Source organism: Paramormyrops kingsleyae, chromosome 19, assembly GCF_048594095.1.
Source record: "Paramormyrops kingsleyae isolate MSU_618 chromosome 19, PKINGS_0.4, whole genome shotgun sequence".
In the NCBI taxonomy this organism is placed as follows: domain Eukaryota; kingdom Metazoa; phylum Chordata; class Actinopteri; order Osteoglossiformes; family Mormyridae; genus Paramormyrops; species Paramormyrops kingsleyae.
The window spans coordinates 24,415,036-24,425,219 of record NC_132815.1 but is presented as its reverse complement, the minus strand read 5'-3'; positions in this window follow the sequence as shown (position 1 = coordinate 24,425,219).

Below are 10,184 nucleotides of genomic sequence, written 5' to 3'. Positions count from 1 at the left end.
AAGAAACCACTTTTTCACGGCACTGTAGCAACATTACATACACTTCTAGAAATAAGGGTAAAAAATTGTACCTTTGCTTGTCACTAGGGCTGTACCTTCATAGGTCTGCCAATTGCACCCTTAGCTGTAGGTAATTGTATCTTATAAGGTGGAGAATCCTGGATCCATCCTTACCAAAGCCCATCAGCAATTTCAGTTTCAAAGACACCTGAGGAAATGGGATGTGAGTGAGGCAACACTTAACATTTACTACTGTTGTATCACTGAGAGTATTATTAACAACAGTATCAACAAATGGTATGGTGAAGCCACTGCTCATGCACTGTCAGAAAAAAAGTACCGATTTGTACCTTTGAGGGTACAATTACTTGTCACTGGGGCTGTACCCTCAAGGGTCTGCCAATTGTACCCTTGCTGTAGATAAATGTACCTTTTAAGGTACAGAAATGGACTCAGGAACATTTTGTTTCATTGGGCTAGATTAATTGTACCAGGGTTGTGTCTGACAGTGTGTGAAGAACTTGATTACCCTCCATTGATCAGCTGTACACTCTCAGAAAATAGGGTAAAATTTGTACCTTTGCTTGCTATTAGTGCTGCACCCTCAAGGGTCTGCCAATTGTACTCTTAGCTGTAGGTAATTGTACCTTTTAAGACACAGAAATGGACTCTGAGGAACATTTCTGTACCATTGATGGTACATTAATGCTGCTGTACCTTTGCGATGTTCCCCATAGCTAAGTATGGTACAGTTACAAGGGTACAGCCCCAGTGACAAGCAAAGGTACAATTTTTTTACCCCCTTTTCAGAGAGTGTACATTTTACCTGCATTAGTGGCATAATCTTTAATCTCCTTAAATATCCAAATGGGACACACCCTCCAGCATGTCATGACATGTAGCTCACTTCCAGTCTTTGCATTAAAGAATGAATGCAGCTACTCTATTGTTTTCCAGCCTGAATCACCTTGGAATGCAGTGTTTGAAATGTCACTTTGCTGGTCCAGGTCCAAAGAGAACAAAGACTCATACAATCGTGTCAGCAGCACAATGTCACAACATTATGTGTTCAAATGTATCTAAAAATAATATGATAATTCAAAGGACAACAGCATTCCACTTACCGTAGATGTATTCCTGTTATATAACCAGCAGTTTCTGGCATGCGGTTCTAAGCATCTTCTTGGCCATAAAAACATCCTTTGCCATGTGAAATAATCCATTACCAAACATACCCTGCAGTTGTCTAATAGAGTGTTTCTCAACCTGGACCTTGGGGAACCCCAGACAGGTCCCACCAGGAGCTGGAAGGAAGCAACAACATGGCCTGTCTGGGGGTCCCTGAGCCCCTGGGGGTCCAGACTGGTTTGGAAAACACTAGTCTAATAATTTCAACAATTAGTAGTTAATAAAAGTATCATCATCTAATTTAGTCATATCTGGGGTCTTCACAGCTTGTGTACATGCAGGGGTTGGCCAGTGAAAGTGACACACCTGCTTTTAGACCAGAACAATTAAGTGGGAAGTGGTGGCTTAATGATTAGGGATGTGCGCTTTGCAGGTTCGAATCCCTAACCACCAAGGCACCACTGAGGTACCCTGAGCAAAGTACCGCCCCCAAGCACTGCTCCCCGGGTGCTGAATTAGCTGCCCCCTGCTATGTCACATTGTCACATATGGGTTAAATGCAGAGAACATATTTCAATGTTGTGTGCTGTGGTGTGTCGACAGTTGATCACTAAATTATAGTATAGAGCCCCCTTTTGTGGCCAATACAGCTTTACTTCATCTTGGGAATGACAGGTACAAATCCTGCACAGTGGCCAAAGAAATTTTGAGCCATTCTTCTAGCAGATCAGTGGCCAGATCACTATCTGGGAGGAGGAAAATGTTTCCCTACTTCACTTCAAAACACCGCAAAGTTGCACAATAATATTCAGATCTGGTGAAGGGAAGGGGAGATGTTCAGCTTTACTTTCATGCTCATCACGTCACTCTGTTACCAGTCTTGCTGTGTGTATTGGTGCATTATCGTCCTGATACATGGTACCACCTTCACGGTAGAAAGACTGAACCAGCATGGTCCTCGAGAATAGTTTGGTAGTCCTTGGCAGTGATGTGCCCATCTAGAACAAGTAGAGGGTCTAGGGAATGCCATGATATTGCAGCCCAAACCATCACTGATCCACCCCTATACTGCAGTCTGAGTATGCAACAGTACAGGTGGTAGGCCTCTTTGGGGCTTCTCCACACCATAACTCTCGCAGATGTGGGAAAGGCTGTCAAGGTAGATAGATGATTGATTGACAGACAGACAGATACTCATTTAGGATGTACACACACTAGGTCAGCAGTCACTAAGAGGCGGACCGCGGTCCGGGTCTGGACCCAGAAGCTGTCAAATACGGACCTGGACCGCCAGCCAAAACATTTACTTATTATTTAAAACCTGACGGGGCGCTTTTATTTTAACCGGCACAGCGTTTGTAGTCTTTTCGGTAGTGGTTTATCAGTAGAACCGCCGTTTCCCATGCCAATGAATGTCAAACGCCTTTGACCGCCAAGCAAGACGTATAGTTCGGCGTATGCAGCCCTTTGTCTGCGCTAATGTGCCTTTCGTGTTAATAGCAGCAGCGAAGCTAACACCCGCAAACAAAAAGCGTAATGTCCCTAACAGAGTGGCTGCGCTCTCCTGAAATCGTAAAGCTGAAAAGTTTTCAAATACAATATGTATTACTGTATAACACGTTGGATAAATAGACGTAGTTTATTGTTGATTTCATGTTCGTTGAAGTTTCTGCATTTTAACTTATGTATAAAGTAATGTTATCTGTTATAAATAAACTCATGTGAAACAAAAAATGTACGTTTTCACGGTTGCCAAATCTCAAACATCTGGCATGACACTCACGCTTTCAGACTCATGCTGGAAATCTTACGGCAAATCTATATTATTCTATTATAAAACCTAAAATTAGATACGTCAAAAGTGTATTTACACGGTTAAATACAAAAGCAAACTATTTACAAGGTTTATTTACAATGTAAAGAACTGTTACATGTGTGCAGACATCTCGAATTGAAAATCTCACTCCAGCCAGCTGGCCGAAGTTCTGTCACGTGGCAATAAATAATGTCAAAACGTTTTTGAATTGTACTTAATTAATTTGATTTGACAGTCAAGTACTGATTACATAGAATGTTGATGCAACTAATAGGCTACTTAAATATATATCACACTATTAAATGTTTAGACATTATGATCTTCCGGACCTTTGCTTCAAGAATTTTTCTCTAACTGGACCTCTTTAAATTTTAGTTGAATACCCCCGCACTAGGTGATGTGTTCTGTGCTCGAGCACAATTTGACCCCCAAAGTCCAGTTTGTTATCTACTATGATTGCTTGACTAGTGCGATCACTTAATTCAGTTGGACTCGGCTAATTGGAGTTACCACATTGCCCGTGTGTGTGTGAACAATGTGAGAGTCTGCCCTGCGATGGGTTGGTGTCCCATCCTGGGTTGTTCTCCGCCTTGCGCCCATAGCCTCCAGACCCCAGACCCCCTCTTACCCTGAACAGGTTAAGTGGTTTCAGACAATGGATAGATGGGTGTATAATACAAATAATTCTGTTACTCATATCTACCTACATGTAAAATTTACAGTTTGTTGCTCTTATCAGGTGGAATGCTACAACAGAAACGTCAGAATAAGGATCGCATTAAAGCCAAATTCCACACATCATGGGGAGATTATGGAAACTCTACACACAGAAACCTGGAATTTGAACCATCCAGTGAAGGTGTGAGGTCATGGTGCAGCTGACCTTCTGATCATATTTTACCAGATGGAAATATATTGATGCCAGTCGTTTTCAGGTCGAGTGCTCACACTTAAATTATTCATCTTAATTCCACTTGATTTGAAAAGAGAAAAATCCTAGACAGTTTTTCATATTCAAGTGTTAAAAATGATTTGAGTAGTTTGGGGACATTATGTAAGACCGGAAGAAATCAAGGCTCTTAGCCAATGTTTCAGTGAGTAACTGTAAAGGCAGAAATGCCTGAATTACATCATGAAGAAATTGGACTTCAGGAAGACACACCTGAAAAGTAACTAGATGATCACAGCCCAACATAATTGTCTTTCTCTTTTGGTTTTAGAGCTATTTCCTCATTTATGTATTGCCCCACTGCACATTATATGGATACAATATAATCATTAATACATAATAATAGCTGCAAACAACAATGATGGCGCTAATCACACTATGATGGTATAGTTGCCATGGAAATTTCATGTCATTTTGTCAAGGGTATGGCTGTATGCATTTACAGCAATGTCACAACCAAAGATTCGCCAAGATATGAGCCCACTTCATGCCTGGCATCTTCACTGCTATTTCGTAGGCTATAATGGACTGTCAGGGTCTGTGCCCATCCATCCCTGCCCTACATGTCTTGTCCCTTTTTGGCCAACAGGCATCGCTGGTCACCCTGCTTCCCCCCTCAGTCTTGTAGCCTTAGTGCCTCGTGTGTAGCTCGTGTGTAGTAGGTTGAGAGAGTCACTCTAAAACTATTACCCTTTTATCATGAGTTTAAGGCTGGCCAGAGAGGCCAGTCTCACGGTTTGGTTAAGTTATATTTGGTTTTATTCTTCTTCAGTGTTTGGTTTGGTCTTCTGTGTCTGTTAAGGTTTATCTTTGTGTCCCTGTTTTGGTTTACTTTGCATGTGCCGTTTTATTTTGGTTCTGCTTCTTCCTAGTCTTCCTTAGTATTAGCCCTCAGTGTTGCCAATGTTTCTTAGTTCCTGTGTTTGTTATTTGTGATTTATTCCACCTCTTGCTTGTTGTCCTGTTCCTTTGTTGATTGGTTGTGTTTTGTGATGGTCCACACCTGGTCATTGTTAGTGTATAGTATATATTAGTGCATGCCCTTGTCCTCTACCTCACTCAGTCAGGGTGTTCATGTTAGTTTGTGTTGTAGCTTTGCTTTAGTCCCACTCCTAGTTGTGATGGTTTTGAAAAGAAAATCTGTCTGATAAGTTTTGTAAGACTTTGTCTGAGGATCATCTGCACAAAATTTGGTAAAGATTCAACAAGGTTTGTGGCCACTGAAAATATGGCTTTTAATTTAATCCAAAATAATGGCCACATTAATTTGGTCGAATTGATAAGTTGTCATGTCCCATACTTGGGATCTCTTAAGATCACTGTCACATCTGAATGTGAGGAGTGATGATCCATATACAGACTTTAGTACACTGAAGGGGACTTAATTACAGGACTGACACATATATTGGGTCACAAACAAAAGGGCCATGAAAGGTCAAAACAAAAGGCAGGGACATTAAACTGGGGGGAGGAGGGCTGACCAGGACACAGGGAATGCTTGGGTAAAACTGCGACACAGAATATTAACAATAGCGATTCACAAATGGGAATGAACACACAGCCCTAGCAATGACCGATGGGGTAACAGGAAACACAGGTATACACTGGTAATGGGAGACAGGTGTGAGTAACTAAAACACTAGGCTGGGAATTATTAGGAGCATACAGGATGGCCAGTGACATCTGCTGGCAAAATGGGGACATAGCAGGACTGGTAGAGACAGAACTTGACAATCATCAGACATTACCAATTTTATCATTTAATTCAATTTAATTAAATTTTATTTGCATAGTGCATTTTCACAACATTATATTGTCTCAAAGCGTTTTACTTTATCCCTGCACAAAGCCCCCAATGAGAAAGCCAGAGGTGACAGTGGCCAGGAAAAATTGCCTAGTAGGAAGAAACCTTGGGAGGAACCAGACAAAAGGGGAGCAAAATGACAAAATTCTAATTTATACAATACAAATTTTAAAATTCAAGTCTACATGTGGAGGGCAGACTGGTAATGGTACTGCTTCTGACTGCAGGATGAACAGTGACATACAGGATAATAATACATGCTTTTTACTAATCCCTGTGGGGAAATTGTCTTTTTATGCCTCCCTCAACTTGCTCTTTGCAGAGCAAGCTGTCTGCAAAGGGCAGCCACCTGTTGGGGCGCCCAGGGAGCTGGGGGTTAAGGGCCTTGCTTAAGGACCCACAGATGTGTTGAAGCTGGGTTGGAACTAGTGACATTCTAATTACAGGCACACAGGCTTAGCCCACTGAGCCACATGCTTCCCCCAAAGATGTCACAGGCAGCAAGGTAAGCAGGATATCTTGATGTTATGGGGGCTCCAGACAGCACACCTGGGGGAGGGTCGGGGGGATAAAAAATGCCTTCTAAGCCAAAGCGGGGGAGACTAGAGGCAGCGGAAACAGGTGAGTGCAGTAAGTAAGCTGTAGCAGATAAGGCTACCGCAGTGTATGACAGCTCATCCAAAGCACTGATGCCCACCCAACGCTACACCTCACACTGTAGGCCTAACTAGGGGTGAGTAGCTAGCTACAGCTAGAAGTAGAGTCCCTATGAGCTAGACTAAACAAGTGAGTTTTAGTCTACATTTGAATATTGAGTGAGCTTTTTAGGCCAATACATTAAAAGGTATTTGCAAAAATGTGTTTTTACCCCTTTTAGTGCCTCCCAGTGATCAAATGACAAAAAAATGTCTTGCATAACTTTTTTGAGGCTTGGTCCGAAGATCATCTGTGTTAAACTTTGTGAAGATTGGACAAAATTTGTGACCTGTGGAGATATCTAATATGGTAGCTTCATCAATTATGCTGACATGACAATTTATCATGTCTCATCAGTTGGACCTCTCACAGTATTATCAGATACAGGAATTATTTTTCTAAGACAAACACAATCAACATTTATTAGCCAAAACAGAAACTATTTTGGCTGTCCTCAAAATGGGGGTCCTGAGTCCATGTACCTCAGCATTGCTGAGATATGACCTCACTTCACCCTCTGTAGATGATACATACCAAATTTGCTACTTTGGAAAAGTAGGTTGTTTCAAAAATTCAAAATAGCAGAAAATCCAATAGTGGACTTTAACAGCAATGGGTGAAAAAACTGATCACAATCCTAGGGCAACATTTCAAAAGTTATCAGCAAAAATATACCTTGAAATTTGGCCTATTGGTGGCGCTACAGAGGTGGAGGGATTGACCCCAAATTTGAGGCCTGAATACAGTGAACTCTCCTCTATCAATATGCCAAATTTAGTCAAAATCCACAAAGGGGTTCTACGGGCTGCCATAGACTCCCTTTGCAGAAAGTATAGTGATAATAAAAAACTCTATTGATTACAATAGGTGGCTCCCAGCTTCATGCTTAGCCTCTAAATATATAATGATCCACTTCTACACAAGGTGCTTCACCTTGAACCAGTTCTCATCATCAGCGTTTTTATCTTTTATTAATCTTTAATTTCCTCCCCTCCTCTGCTCTAGCTGTCCATCACTGTCCCCCTGCTTCCCCTCCCCTTATTTGCTCTCCTGAGACTCCTCCATAAAGCATCCCCATGTCTGCTGCCTCTGTCCCTGTGCCTGTCCTGCACTGGCAGCACCTCTCACACTCCTCACGCTGCTGCTGGTTCCTCCTCTTCTCTGTGCCGCAGACAGTCTTGGTCACAGTAATGTAACTAATTTCTCCAACAGGGAGTGGCCTCCTCATATGATACTCGACTGTTTTTTCCTCCCTATCCTCCTACATCCCCTGCTTTTTGCTATGGATTTCTCTTCTGAGTCCAACATCCTGGCACTGTGGTGTCAAGCTTCTTTCTTCCTTGTCATGTGACCACTGGTCTGCTGTTGACCGCCACTAAAAGAACAGACCAAACTATTTTTGCATTTTAGGGAGGGAAAGTAAAAAAAAAAAAAAAAATCGACCACTATGTCAAGAAAAATTAGGTAAAAAATAAGATAAAAAATGACAAGCTTAATTTCATCCTGGAACATGAGCTGGTAAAATGAAAATGAAGCCCCTTTGTCAGAAAGTGGGGAGCAGCATCCCTGCCTTCACCTCCCGTTTCGTAACTCCTCCTATTTGTATGACCAGCCATAAGAGGCCCTGAACTCCACAAGGAGTCGTCAGACAAACCTGCAATGACACCCTGCCCCATGCAGTGCAAAGTCCGGTCTTTTCCAGTCTTCATCTTGATCCAGCCCATTCTCGTCGAAGATGTGATCCGCTCCCTCGTCCCGGATGACATGTTGCCCCAGGTGGCGATCCTTCTCTTCAGTAAATATGGTTTCCCATATAAGGATATCGTTTCATCTGGTGAGCAGAGCTACAGCACTGCGGAGAGGCTCAGATAGAGACTATATCAAGAGGGTCACTGTTTTTGTCCCAGTAAGAGAAATCCACTTACCCATCACAGACTTAGAACATTTTAAAAATGCAACCTGTTGTTTTTTCCACCAGTGGATGTGAAATAAAATCATGTAAAGAGTTTTCTGGAGTCATTTTCTATCAAACCATCAGCAGCGAAGCATTTCTTCAGTGACTGTATTGGACAAATGTTTCACTTTGGAAAACAAAATAATAATAAACTTAAAAGAACATATACATCATAATGACAGGTTTATTAGTAAGGGTTAGTACAATAAAAAACCTAATTTAATTATTAAATTAGTGCCCCCCAAGGACCACATGAGTCACCTGCAGACCTGTGCTAAAAATAGCACAACTCACCAGTGAGCAGCATTTAATTTTTTAAATTTTTTAATTTAATTTTATCCTGTTGCTATTCTTCTTTAATCACATTTGCATTTATATATTATACATGAAGATTAGATAAGTTTAGGAGGGCGTTTCAAACAGGTACCTCTTCGTATGGCTCAGTACCCGTGAAGTAGCTCTCAGTTTCAAAAAGGTTGGTGACCCCTGATCTAGACATAGTAAAATATATTGACCACTAAGAATACAATTCTCCACCTGCATAGCCGAAACCATAAAAAAATGGCAGTTCTCTTAATTATAAATTTATTATATTTTAGCAATATACCCCATAACCCCAACCAGCATAACTGGTTAGAAGGTTGATGGTCGGGTGAATGGATATATGTTGTAGTTTCGATACCCAGCCTGAACACAAGGTGACGCTGTACAGTATTTCTACATTCTTCATTCTCCATTAACTATTAAAACAGTACAAAAAGATAACAGCAAAAAGACGAGAAAGGTCACTAGGAGGGAGTCAGCTGAAGCTAGGGAAACGTGGAAAGGAAGAGAAGGATAAATGGCAGAGATGGAAAGAGAAGGATGCAAGAAAGAGGAGGAAGGTACACTGGAAAAGAAGGGGAGGCGTAAAACGGCAGGGGCTTCATAGACGGGAACACTGTCTGTGTTCTGACGCACTCTCTAGAAATATTCCATTAGTGGGGAGGCAGCTCAGGCATGTAATTACCCCATTAGCATAATAAAGGTGGATGGAGTCCATCCGTAAGCGTATATGGGTGGGCTGAGGAAATATATTTATAGACCGGGAGCTGATAATAATTATAGTTCTCAAACAGTGACTGTCATTAGTAGGCCACTCATTGTTGGAACAGTTAAGCAGGGAGTTGCTGCTGAAATGCTGCCTTGCGGGTCACGGTGGGGCAGACCCTCCAGCTGTGACGGCCACTGCATCTTCACACTGTAGCCTGCACTGTATCAAAGCAGTTAGGGGGCAGATATTCTCGCCCCCTTTTGTGGTCTGTTTTTTTTAGCCCACTAATTGTCTGCCTTTCTTCTCTCTCTCTTCCGCCACCTCTGTTCGCTTTACTTTTAATTTCATGTCTCTGTCATTTTCACGTTTTGTTGTCGCAATAGTCACAGCAGATAGAGAAAAGGTGGAAGCAATGCACCTCTAAATTCATGAATATGGCATTTACTTGAAAAAATCTCACTTCTGTGGGGGCTGGATGACTAGGTGTGAGGTGTGAGTGGCTTCACAGCTACAGCATTGGTTTCTTTAAATTGCCTTTACGATGTGAGTGTGTGTCCTGTGATGGACCTGCAGCTACCCTGACTACAGCCTTGAACAGTAACACTATCAAAGCTACCCTGAGTGTCCCTGTGACATTCGGGATGTAGGCTGTAATACAAAGTGTAAGGATGAATGGATCTCAGCCATAGGGGCCAGCATTAAACAAACATTAAATTAAGGTAAACAATCAACCTGTCACTCCTTAAGCACATTTTGATTTTCCCAAGTTCAGCACACACGCATCATGGGAGGGACTTGCTTTGC